This window comes from Cornus florida, unplaced genomic scaffold (genome assembly GCF_030987335.1).
Source record: "Cornus florida cultivar Cherokee Brave unplaced genomic scaffold, ASM3098733v1 CherokeeBrave_3.0.0_Hap2_Chr11, whole genome shotgun sequence".
Taxonomy (NCBI): Eukaryota; Viridiplantae; Streptophyta; class Magnoliopsida; order Cornales; family Cornaceae; genus Cornus; species Cornus florida.
Window position 1 is genome coordinate 68,163,471 of NW_026775581.1, and position 13,890 is coordinate 68,177,360.

General features: G+C 36.7%; 1 long non-coding RNA gene across 4 annotated transcripts in view; it reads left to right on the forward strand.

Moving 5' to 3' along the window:
• The window catches only part of LOC132287206 (uncharacterized), a 29,936-nt gene extending 16,248 nt beyond the window's left edge, over positions 1-13,688 (forward strand). For all 4 annotated transcript variants that reach the window (XR_009472947.1, XR_009472946.1, XR_009472948.1 and 1 more), the window contains one exon: positions 2,020-13,688. This is a non-coding gene — a long non-coding RNA (uncharacterized LOC132287206). The remainder of the gene's footprint in view (positions 1-2,019) is intronic.
• Positions 13,689-13,890: the final 202 nt, after the last annotated feature.

Genomic DNA, 13,890 nt, shown 5'->3' on the forward strand with positions numbered 1-13,890 from the left:
GCTTCTTGCAAAGGCTCTCCTCTGCTTTGTGCTTTCTTTCTTTTTCTTTTTTCCCCTCGGTTCTTCACTTACACTTCTCTTTCACGAGGGTGTTTTGTGTTTTGTATTATCTTCCTTGTCAATGATTTTTATATTTGTTACTAACAAATTTAGGTGAACTTGATTTTGAATAATAACAGTGGGGGGATTTTATGCAGGATCTTAATAAAAACTAAAGTAAATGTCAAAGTGCAGTTGGGTCCTTGTGGCAGGCTGCATTTGATTGGTCTTGGTTAGTGCTTATTTACATTTTGAAAGTTGTGTAACAGTATCTTTTGTATTATTTCCCCTTATACTCATTTTTTACTGCTCTGTTTAAATCTTTCTTCATCTCTCTCACCTTTTCTGCCTTTTGTTCTAAAAGTTGATGGATCCATCTTACTTGAAATATTAGGTGAGGATTAGAATTACTGTTCTCTTTAAATGGGCTATTCTATTTGTACAGATATATAGTGGAGGGGTGCATTAAATCCTTGTTTGTCTATTAGTTCTCACTTCTCTTCAGTGTGGGGCAGAGAGCAGTTTGGTTGCTTGCAAGGCTCATTACCTTGAGGTCACGATTTCAAATCCCGTATCTGCAACATTCTTTTATTCTTAGTTTTTGTTTTGTAGCATGTGTGAATGAGTTCCTTTTGCTGGTTGGTCGTTACTTTTTTACTTGTTTGCAATCTATTACTTGAAGATGGACTTGGTGAAAGTTAAAAGAGCCTTCTGCGTGGCTGGACTTCTTACTTCTGTTATTTTGCGTGGCTGGACTTCTTACTTCTGTTATTGGACTGTATCCTGCCAAAAACTAATTCTTTGTTTTTGCTTTTTGTTCTATTTTCTTTATTTTTGCTTTAAAACTCTCTTTGGTGTTTACCGACACTTGTTATTTTGCTTGTTTGTAGTCGCTTTGCTTGGACCTGACCTTAAGGTGGATTTCTAGCACGGTCGTTTGGAATAGCTAAGTGTGGTTAGATTGCAGGAAATGATCAATCTTTTGCTCTTTAATTTTTATAAGCCTGATGCGAATGATATCTTTTACCCTTTAATTTTTGTAAGTCTCGTGCGAATGATATATAGCTGCTGTTGTTATAGCACTTCTGCTTGTAAGTTTCTGTTAGGATATATAGCTGTTGTTGGTACTTTCTTTTCTGTCTTTCTGCTTCTGTTAGATTGTTAATGATACAGGATGTTGCGGCTGCTTACAAGCTATTTGTTCTTTCCTTTCCATCTTCTTTCTGAACCAAATTGTTTTGTGTTTTATGGATACACTCTAAACCTTGGTATCTTATGTTTTGTATTATCTTCCTCCTTTTTGTAAGGAAGCAAATTCTTCCCCCCTCCCACACGCACACAAACCAAAAAAAAAATTAAGGATGCATTTCCTTTTCAGACTGAGCTTAACTCTTGGACAATCGACTTCCAGTCTGGGTTTTGCCATCACTGTAATTACGCCATCTCAGCTGATGAGTTTTCTGAGTGTGTGCGCGTGTATATATATATATATATATATTTGTTCTTGTTATCTTATTATTCATTTTTTCTAACTGGTGGAGCTTCTGCTAGCTGTTTGCTTTCTGGTGTTTGGTGGCTGCAATTGATTGACTGCGGTTATTTTTTGCCCTTTTGTGGACTGTGCTCAGTACTTTTCTTGGTGATTTGCGTCATTAAAAGCACTCACCTACTAATATCTGATTTTCCTTAAAATGATGGTCTTATCTATTTTGTGAGACACATATTGTTGATATCATATTTTAAGATGTGATGTCGTACATTTTTGCATTTTCAATCTTATACTTGGATAATTGTATGCATCTTGTTTAAATTAGATTCTTAGTCTAAGGTTAATAGCAGTGCTTTGAATTCCAAGAGTAGGTTGGACCATCTTGGTTAAACCAAATAAGTTTTGATGCAACATAGATTGAATTGCAAATACACATCTCTTTTTAATATCGATTCTTGGTGATATGGTTCTTTGTTCTTTATTCGTTGCAGTGAACGTATGGGAGGATATATTGCAATTCACTGATTGAGCACCCGCAGTTGGAACATCAAACAGTTATTTGTCTATGATGTCTATCGTGCGGACCCCAATACAAGTGTTCTCGTTTATATGTGCATTCTGTTTATTTGTTTATGTTAGTTTTTATGTGTGATATATTTATTTGTGTTTTTTTTATATGGATTTTGGAGAGTACGGGGAGATCATTCTATCTTGCTTCCGCCTTCTTTTCCATTGGCTAATGTGTAATGCAATTAGCAGCAACTCTATGTTGCTGAGATTGTATTTAGAATTAAAAGAAAAGTGTAAATAAATACTAGTTTTATTTGTTGCCCTCTTTTTGTTTGTTTGCCATGTTGATATTTTTGTCCTGCATGTTGGGTTATGTTGTAGGGATCATACGAAATTTCTTGACAGTTGAATAATGCTAGATTCCATCTAGTGATGCATCAGTTCGGGCTGTTAACTTTGCTTCTTTTATGTGTACACACTAATAATCTATTGGGAAAGTATTGCTGGTATCGTTTTTGGGTGAATTGCTTGTTGGATGAGACGATTGGTGATTATTGTTCCAGAAGATAGCGTTTCCCATTTGTATTATAGAAGATGTGTTGATAAGTAGTTAAGAGTTGACCAAAGAACCATTGCTATTTATAGCATTATATCCCATCATCTAGTTATGTCTCCTATTTCTCTTTATCTTTGTCATTCCGGTGTTAGTGTTGGCTTTCAATTTGCATTTGTCTATGGATGCCATCTTTTACCTGAAATTTGTCTTTTCTTGTTACCTTACCTCTTGAAGTGGTGTAGAGACGACTCCTCTCTCAGTTAAAGTGAATGACACTCTGTTTTAGGGTTAGAGAGGAGGAGGAGAATCTGATGGATGTCAGGGTTCTATTTTATATATTTATACTAGTATTAAGTAAGCAAAATTACAGTAATGCCCTTAACAAACAAAAATGAATTCTAACTCTTGTAACACTCCTTGTGTAAATGAAATTATTGGTACTTAGTGTTTGCAGAGTCTTCTGCTATCCCCTCGTTCCTTTTGGTGGTTGTGTTAAATTGAAAACTCACCTTTGTCTAAATGAGGTTATTGGAACCATTTTTAATGACTCTCTCTTCACCATTGAGTCGAAAGATGAAATGAGAATATTGTTTCGTTGCCTTCATGTGAGGCTGCTGATTGTAGTTGCCTTTCCTTGTTTGCAGGCTGCTAGTTCTCTTATATTCTTTTCATGCAGGGTTTTTGTTGACTCTTTACTCTTTGTCGTTTCATCCATTACAAGGAAATTGACATATTAAAGGCAGGTTCAGTTGCATGCCAGCGGTTAAACTTTATACCCTCACACTTTCGCATGGTTTATAATAGATATTTTTAGATTGCATTTTTTCCTTTTACTTGCCAATATAGATGCGATGAGCGGATCATTGGTGAAATTGATGGTTCTTAAAATGTGTGAGAACACTTCTCTAACTATGATTCCATCTTCTCATCGTAGGAATGCTGCTTGATCCTCACTTACTATGATTGAGGTTCTTATAACATATGGATATGTACACACTTACACTCTTGTGGAATGTGCGTCAGCAGCCTGTTTAGAGAGTTCTCTGCTTTCTCGTTGCAACATGTTGAAGCTATATTTAGCAGCATGTGCTTGGGGACTTGATTGCAGTTATTTAACCTGTTCCAGTAAATTCCGCTTCTGTATCCTGATGCCTGGATGGCTTCTTGTTTCTTAGGGACCTCATGGTATATTTCAAGATCTAAGTGATTGACTGTATATGGTGCTGTTATGACACACACGTGAGTGTGTCCTGCTGTCAAGAGTGAGGTTAGATTATTATTGTGGAATTAGAAATTTGAATTTGTTGTATCTATCTAATAACAATTTGTAGGAACGGTAGTGTTGTGGTATTTTCTTTGTGAAGGGGTCTGCTGCTTGATTCCCCATCTCCGTTTTCTCCTCCCTTAGTGTTATAGAAAACGTCCATTCCATTGTTTTTTTGGTAATACGTCATTCCTTTTCCTAGATAGCACTGAGATTTACTTTTTATCCTCGAGTGTTAATATTAGTTCTTTTGTGGTTTAATTTCTATAACCTTATATTTTATTCTGGTTTTGTGTGTTCTGTTGTTCTCTTCTCCGAAATAACTACTACTTTTTTTCTTTTTTCTCTCATTTCTGTTTTCATTACAGTGGAGAGTTAAATCTTCGAGTTGTTGAGCTTTACAACTTCAATGTTTTATGTGGAAGATACGGATGACATGTTGCAAGAATTGAATCGTGTTGCAAGTTCTTTTTGTTCATATTACTTCTAGAAATTTGGAGTTGAAGAAAATGTGTTTTGAGTTATTTTTTTGACTGACTATTGAGAATTTTGGTACGCTTAGTAGGGTGGAATTTTAATTTTGATACTTCAGGTTGAGGGTCATCATTACTTTTAGGAGCATAGTTCGTAGGTTTAACCTATAGTATGCTGCTGGTGATCCTTTCAATTAATGTCGGGTCATTCTTCTCCTATGTAACTGAAAACTTCATCCTCTCTGCTTTTGATTGATCTCTGCCTGATACATTGTATTCCTAATACAAACATCCCTATGCTAAAACACATCAGTCTGGGTAGTGATGTGAAGTTTCATCAACCGTCTTATTGATGGAGAACCGGAACCGGGCCTGGCCCGAGAGCTTGAAGACCACATGGCCCACACCTACTATTGGGAGACATGGGAAAGAAAGATAGAACTAGGGATTTTAGTTTATTTATTATTATTATGGAATATTTTAGCGATTTAGGGTTTTATTTATGATAATAGGTTGATTAGGGTTTTTTATTTGATGTTTATTTATATATTGGTTCAGACATTGTGAAAGTTAGTTTTTGATATTGATTATTGATTATTGATTATTATTCAGAAATTATTGTGGTTTCTTCCTCAATTCTGATTTCTCCCTCTGTTATTCTTCTTTTCTCCATCATTTTGATTTCTTCCCCTATTATTCTAATTCTATCTCTCTCACAGTCTCTATCTTATCCTCTTTCTTATTTGAATTCTGTTATCGAATCGTTCTTACCCGTTGCTGCATCAATTGGTATCAGAGCAGAAGATTCATGTTGTTGACTCTACTGTTCACAAGTCTGTTCATCCTCATTTCTCATCCACCCAAAACGTACAATCAGAACCTAGTCAACACCCTAGCTGCCACTACTGCTGCCATCCATCAAATCTTGCAAAACTTTAGCCCAGACCAAAAACAAACCAACCCACCTCCACCAAAACAGCAGTAAGCCATCTAACCCACCAAACAGAACAACAAACCCAAACACAATTACAGTACCCAAACCCACAACCAATCTACAGAACTCAAACCAACAGCTTCCTTGCCGTGTCGCAGTTGTCAAAGAGCTTTTTGTTAGTTCTTGTCGTCGTCAACCTTCATCGCCGCTGCAAATCCTCAAATTGGAATCTGATACAAACATCATTGCCGGAAGCCGTAGTCAGAATCGCATCGCGTTGCCCTCGCCATCGTTAGTTTCATGACCATCGTCGGAGTCGATTCTGCTGTTCGTTGTTGTCATTGCTGGAAGGTCACTGATTCAAGCCTAAAGTTTTGGTCTTCTATCCATTTGGAAAGAAAGCGCAGGGTATACATATCAGAGGATCAGATCAGATCAGATTAGTTGTTTGGCCCAGTCTAGTATTACTTCAGCCCAAGTGCCAACCAGAATTACACCAGCCCTGTTTGGTTTCGGGTATAGAGCTATTCAAGTTTTGAACAAGTTCTGAAATCAGTTCAAAATTGAACCAGTTCAACAATTCCAGTAGTTTTTGAACCAGTTCAAAAAAAAATAAAAATAAAAAAACGAATAAAATGAGATTGACTTTTTTAGTAGCATTCAATATTTGGGTTGATCACAAAGGACTTCAGAAAGTTGTTTTAGTACTTTTATCCATTTGATTAGTTTAGAAATTGCAAATGGTCCTAATTGAACCCTTGAACCAAATAAATATATATCTTTTTTATTGTTTCCACCTTTAATTTTACACCTAAGTACCGACACCAGTGCATTACTTCTAGCATAATTAATTTCATTTGCGTTCAGATTTCTTAGTTGTGCATTGTTCGAGTTTATAATTTAGTGTACTTGATTCAATTTGAGGTCTATGTTGGCATTATCCTCAACCATTCTTATGTCCTACCATTTCACCATGACTATCAACAACCTTCTTTAAACTTTATCCACTGACCTAGTTGATACATCTTCTTAACGATGTCAGAGGAGAATATCGTTTTATGTCCCCAATGGCTTTGTTCGTTTTATGTCCCCAATGGCTTTGTTATAAGCCAAGCAAGGTTAAGATTGTTGAGTACAAACCAAGGTTCCCATTAGAAATAGAATTAACTGGTGTGAAAATGAAAGGAAAACAAAAACAACATTGAAAATAAATTTGGAACAACTACTTTTGAAAATTGGAAATAGGCTTTTTCAAATTCCATCCTCAATCAGTGAACTCCTTTGTTTGCTTAACAAAACTAATCACTTGCTTTGCAAAGTACGCTAGGACTCATGTGCTTCAATGCAAGTTGCACTCTCTCTCCAATAATGAAGGCTTTCTCTAGAACGCTCAAGAAATGATTCTGCTTAATGGCTATCGATATCCTGTACATCCGCATGTAGCTGTGTTCACCAGGTTTGACCACGTACTATCAGTAATCTTAGTGAATCTTTGAGTTTGATCCTGGCTCAGAAATATTTTTATATTTTTTTTCATATCTTTTAGAGTAACATTTTATATTTTGTTATTTTGTTAAATATTTATTATAATAGTAGATTAATATCTGTATATATATCTCCTGAAGAGTATGATTTAACATTGGGGTATTTTTTTAATTGCTAAAGAATTTTAAAGGATTATAGATTGTGATGTTAGAGTTGCAGTAGCTTCATGCCTTAGTGAGTTACAATGATTGTATCATCTTTTGAAAGTCAGTATGATAGATCAGTCCATCTTATGATAAAAGGGTCAGAACCCTCAACACATTTGCAAGTGTAAGTCATGATTAATAATGTTAGATTTGGAATGTGAAGAGTTGATTGTCCAGATGCTTCAGTAGTTTTTAACATAAATAAGATATTATCATCCGGACAATATCTTTTAACATGTAAGAGCAAATTATGACCCTTGTACATGCGACTATATCTTCGTAGAGCAACTTCGTCCTCTTCAAACTAGTGTTAGGAAAAGGAAATCAGACTATTTCACCTCAATCTTATTATAAGTTAGGAGAAAAAGTCTTGAAAAACTACTCCCCTCTTCCAAAGGCTCTACATTCTTTGGGCCTTTTGTCCATTGATTTTATGGAAGTAATCGTTTCTATTTGTCAAGATGTGTCTGAATTGCCACATGAATGTTGTGCAAAACACAATTACCTTAGCCCCAGGATCATATTCAATTGTCACACAAAATCTCACACATCCTTGTGAATATGTTAAACTGAGTCAACCAAATGATTAGTTTGCACAAAAAGAATTCACTCAAGATCGTTTTGAAAGAATTTTAAAATATCATAAGTCATCTAATTCCATTGTGTTGAATAAAGATATCAAGTACCGCAATAATTTCTAGAAGACACTTTGTACATTTTTAGGAACAAATTTGAAGTTTTTTTTTGCATCTTGTCCGATGACAGATAGGAAAATTGAGGTTGTGAACCAAGGACTAAGAAAGTTGGTTAGTTTTAATGTTAGTATGCACCTAGATACTTAGAACTTGTTTTTACCCATCATGGAGTTTGTTGTACTAGTTTGACTAATGAAAGTACTGCCATATGTTCTTTTGAGGTTATTTATAGTGCCAAGCCAGTCAATTTATTATTTTCATCCACCTCCATGTATGCATTCACTTGAATTTGTTGATTCCTTCGTGCAGCTTGTTCATGGTTTTAAAAAAGAAGTTTTGGGTTTTGGCTTACTCAAACTGAGAGCCAAGATCTATATTTATATACAAGAATCGGGTACAAAGAAAGGAAATCAATTCAAAGAAAGACATAAAATATGCCAAAATCTATGGGATCCCATGATTATGAGGATCTTATCTACGGGATCTTATAATTACAAGGATCTTATCTACGTGATCCTATGATTATAGGGATCTTACATAAAATATCTAATAAAAGGTTAAAAACAGCTAATAAAAATAAAAATAAAAATGATAAAGATATTTCAACACTCCCCCTTAAGCTGGAGTGAAGATATCATTCAAGCCCAGCTTGGTAATCGAGGAATGAAGCAAAGATGGACCAACAAATTTGGTGAACACATCGGCCGACTGATTAGAGGAACGAACAAAGCACGGCTTGATAATTCCCGAACGAACCTTCTCTCTGATAAAATGAATGTCCACCTCTATATGTTTAGTCCTCTCGTGAAGAACAGAATCTGAAGCAAGCATGATGGTTGACTTATTATCACAAAACAAGTCTGAGGACTGTTTTTCTCCTAGCCCTAGCTCCTCCAAGAAAGATCAAAGCCAGAGAATCTCACAAGTACCTAGAGTCATGGCACGATACTCAGTCTCTACTGAAGATCTCGAAACTACAGGTTGTTTCTTACTTTTCCAGGATATAAGATGGTCTTCATAGAAAGTACAGAAGCCAGATGTGGAACGTCTGTCAGTCTTGGACCCAGCATAGTCTGCATCACTTAAACAAGGTAGCCCAACTTGCTTGCTAGAAGAATAGAATAATCTAAGTCCAGGACAGGACTTAAGATATCTAATAATATGATATACTGCATCCATATGAGCTGTATGAGGAGCATGCATAAACTTGCTCACAACACTAACTGCAAAAGCCAAATCAGGACGGGTGTTGGTAAGATAAATCAATCTTCTTACCAAGCGCTGATACTGCGAGGGATCAGAAAGGAGATCTTCGGATTCAATCGAGATCTTTAGATTAGGATCCATAGGAGTATAAGCAGGTTTACACCAAAGCATACCCGTGTCTCGAAGAAGATCCAAGACATACTTCCTTTGCGATAAGGAGATACCCTGCTTAGATCTAGAAACCTCAGCTCCAAAGAAATATCTGAGCTGCCCAAGGTCTTTCACAGCAAAAGCTTTAGCCAATTGAAGCTTTACTTGAGCAATCCCAGGGATGTCATTGCCAGTAATGATGATATCATCAACATAGACAAGCAAAATGATACATCGACCATTGGAGGAATGGCAGATAAAACATGTATGGTCAAAATGACATCTAACAAACTTTATGGATAGAATTACATCACTAAAGCGGCTGAACCAAGCTCTGGGAGATTGTTTTAATCCATACAAAGACTTCCGCAATCGACAGACCTTTCCGGCATACTCCCCCTCAACCCAAAAATTGAGTGGAGGATCCATGTAAATCGTCTCAAGAAGATCACCGTTAAGGAAAGCATTCTTCACATCAAGCTGATGAAGAGGCCAATTGTGAGAGGCGGAGACTAAGCAAACGAACTGAGGTCAATTTAGCTACAAGAGCGAAGGTATCATTAAAGTCTTTACCAGGAATCTGAGTAAATCCTTTGGCCACCAAGCGGGCTTTATACCGATCAATAGAACCATCAACCAGATATTTAACACTGAATACCCATTTGCAACTAACAGTTTTTTCACTAGGAGGGAGAGATACAAGCTCACATGTTTCATTATGTTGCAAAGCATCCATTTCTACCTTCATAGCAGACATCCAATTAGGATTCCAGAGAGCCTCAGACAACGTTCTAGGAATGGAAATGGAATCAAGTTTGCTTAGAAAGGCTCGGTAAGACCCTGAAAGACAATCATAAGAGATATATTGCGAAATAAGATAATCAGTACTACAAGCGAATCCAAATCTAGCAGGGGGTTTGCGGTCTTGAGTTGGATGCTGAGACTCAGGAGCAGGAACAGGGTCTGGGCAATGTAAAGAAGCGAGAGATGTACCTGAGTCTGAGGAGGATGAAGGCAGTTGAGGCGGAGCACGAAGACGGCGTGAATAGACATGCAAAGGGGGTGAGGAAACAATAAGAGAAGGCTCTTCTTGGAAAATAGGAAGAGGACGAGCAAGATGAGAAGCCTCTTTGATCGAGAGTAGAAGCTTCTTGCAAGATAGTGTTAGAACCATAAAAAGGGGAATGCTCATGAAAGGTGACATCAAGAGAGTGATGTGTGTTTGTGTACTGGATCATAACACCGGTAACCTTTTGACATGGAAGAGGACCCTAAAAAGATAAATTTAATGGCCTTGTCGTCTATTTTAGTATAAGAAGGGCTACGATTTTGAACAAAACATATACATCCAAACACCTGAGGCATGATGGAAAAAAGAGTAATATCAGGCTGAAGCACTTGTAAGGGGGCCTTTCCATTTAAGACTCTACTAAGGGTACGATTAATGAGAAAAGTAGCTGTAAGAATCGTCATGTGCCAAAATAACTTTGACACATTTATACCACTTAAAAGACATCGAACAACTGACATTAGTTGGCGGTTTTTACGCTCTGCAACACCATTCTGTTCAGGGGTATATGGGCAAGTAAGCTGATGAAGAATACCCTGTTGGTTAAGTTGAGACTGAAACTTATTGGAAACATATTCACGACCATTGTCAGACCTAATATTCCTAACAATAGTTTTATATTGAGTTTTGATCATTTGGAGGAATTTAGTGAACAAGGGAAAAACTTCAAATTTCTTTTTAAGTAAATATACCCATGTGCAGCGGGAATAATCATCAATGAATGTGACATAATAACGATTCCCCGAAAAAGTAGTAACAGGAGAAGGACCCCACACATCAGAATGTATGAGATCAAACATACTAGGTGCACGATGCATATGAGAAATATAACTGGTTCTAGTATGTTTAGAAAGCTCACAAATCTCACATTGAAACTTATTATCCTTACAAGCCGTTTTTAATGAAGGGAAAAGTAAACATAAATACTGAAAGTTTACATGCCCAAGGCGAGCATGCTATAAACTTAAAGTCTAAAAAGAAAAATCATAAGACCTCGAAAATGGAAGAACAGAGGGTTGAAGGCTTGGGGCAAGTGGAGGGGTGTCATTGGAGGATCCCCAAAGTAGTGGATGCCATCGTGCTCATATACCCTGCCAAAAATCCTCTTCGAACACAGGTCCTTTAAAACACAGTAATGAGGAAAGAAAATCACTGCACAATTTAGTGATTTGGCAAGCTTGCTAACCGATAGAAGATTAAATGCAAAGTCAGAAACATAAATAACAAATGGCAAAATAATATCAGGGGATAGATGAACATTTCCTGTGCTACGAATAATGGTGGTTAACCTATCGGCTAGACTAACAACCTGATTAACAGGGGTAACGGGAGTAGAAAATAATGACAACTCACCAGTCATGTGATCATTGGCTTCGAAATCCAGAACCCAAGTAGGTTTTCCCGCTTTAACATGATAAGCAGCAGGAGTACGTGTAGCTATAGTAGTCGTGAGAGTAGAAGAGCCAGCCCTGGTAGATAAGGCTCCGAACTGCTCCTGAAGCTGATCAATTTGGGGCTGTAACTGTTTGAAGTTCTGAAAAGATGATCTGGGAGGAGTTGAAGCAAGAGGGACAACAATCTGTAGAGTAGTATACCCACCAATAGTATCGGCTATTGCGGCAGTGTGGTCACGGCCCGAAGATAAAAGTGTCATTTTGGCTACTAGAATCATTCATAGTACCAAACTAAGGCTGGTCCACAAGTCGAAGGAGGAGGAAAGAGAAAAAGTAAGGTCGGAAAAATCGGGGCTTTCCACCAAATATGCTGCTGAACAAACACCGGCAGCCCAAAAAAAATAAATAAATAAAAATAAAAAAATAAAACACTAGAAGGACCCTTAGATCATTAAAAAAAACCTAAGGGAATTCTCCTATAAAAGGAGTCAAAAATAGAGGGTTACCCGAGGGGTCCGGTGCAAGGGCTGGGAAGATATGGAGGTGCGCCGGAGGTGAGGGAAAATGGAGAGAGGGAGAGAGAAGGTGGCGGCGTTGGGGAGGAAGATGGGGAGATGAAGGTTTTTGTTTTTGCTCTGATACCATAAAGAAGAAGTTTTGGGTTTTGGCTTACTCAAACTGAAAGCCAAGATCTATATTTATATACATGAATAGGGAACAAAGAAAGGAAACCAAATCAAAGAAAGACATAAAATATGCCAAAATCTACGGGATCCCATGATTATGGGGATCTTATCCACGGGATCCTATAATTATAGGGATCTTATCTACATGATCCCATGATTATAGGGATCTTACATAAAACATCTAATAAAAATAAAAATAAAAATAATAAAGATATTTCAACAGTTTTTATGCCGCTATGCGACAAAAAATTAATACAAGTAAAAAGAATTATAAACTTGCTACATATGCTCATAATAGGAATCATGAATTTAATGAAGGAGATTATGCTATAATTTGTGCGCTACCTCAACCTTATCATAAAAACTCCTTCCAGATGAAACATAGAAATGGAGACATGGGAAAGAAAGATAGAATTAGGGATTTTTGTTTATTTATTATTATTATGGGATATTCAGCAATTTACGGTTTTGTTTATGGTAATAGGTTGATTAGGGTTTTTTATTTGATGTCTATTTATATGTTGGTTGAGACATTGTGAAAGTTAGCTTTTGATATTGATTATTCAGAAATTATTGTGGTTTTTTCTTCCTCAATTCTGATTTCTCCTTATTCTTCTCTTCTCCCTCATTCTTATTTCTTCCCCTATTATTCTTAATTCTATTTCTCTCTCAATCTCTCTCTTAACCTCTTTCTTATTTACTTGAATTCTATTTTCGAATCGCCCCTACCCGATCCTGCATCACTTATTGTAATGCTTTAGGCTGCAGGTTATTTGTTGGTTGCAATTCAGGCAAAACAAAATCATGGCAAAATCTTATATCCTACTTCCGGAAGTAGGATGTATAGCACAGAAATGTGGAGCACGTGCTGCCATTACTGTTAATCCATTTGTGCTTTTGTAGTGCAGTTCATTACTGTTATTGTTTCCTATTTGATTATTGGTACAATTTTCATTTATTTATTTATTTATGTTGATTGTAGGAATTTCATGTGACTGTGTTTTATATTTGGTAGCAGTTCTAATTTCTGATGAACTGTTGATAAGCTTGAGGACAGAATTACTGTTTTGTTTAAGCATAGTTGTTGTTGCATCATTTGCCCACTCTATCTGCAGGAGATTTCTTTTTTTTTTTGGCGGTGGTTTGCGGTTCTGATGGCTGGACTCCTATGTGGAGGAGATATTGGCATTTAAGTTTTACCGTTTTCAGTTTTTCAAGTGAGGTGAAAAGTTTGTACGTGACCTCCGGTAGCCAGACTGATCTTCTGATTGGCTTCTAAAATGTATTTTGTTCTCTACAGCTATATATTTCTCTGTAAGTATTGGAAGGTCCTTGATATAGGTGGTATCGTTGCTTTTCTTTTTCTTTCTTGTTTGATACATGTTCTCTCTCGTGGAGAATGTCTGTTTCCCTAGATTTACTTTCTTGTTTCTTGGTTGGATAGTGTTAGAGCAAGTGCAATTGTAGTGTATACTGTGTAAATAAAATTTATCTTTTTTAAACTTTAAGAATATAAAATTGATGTTCTGTTTTGAAGGCTCTCCTCTTATACATCCTAAAAAAGAGGCTGAAAAATACTTCTGCATCTCTTTTCTTTCCGATGTTTTCTTTTTTGGTGTGTCTAGTTTCATTGTAGGCGACCTTGTAGACGGTTTTGATCTGAACAGATGGATCTAGAATTTTTTTTCCCCCGCCAGTTGAGATTTGACAAGTCACCGAAGAAAAGCATGTTGG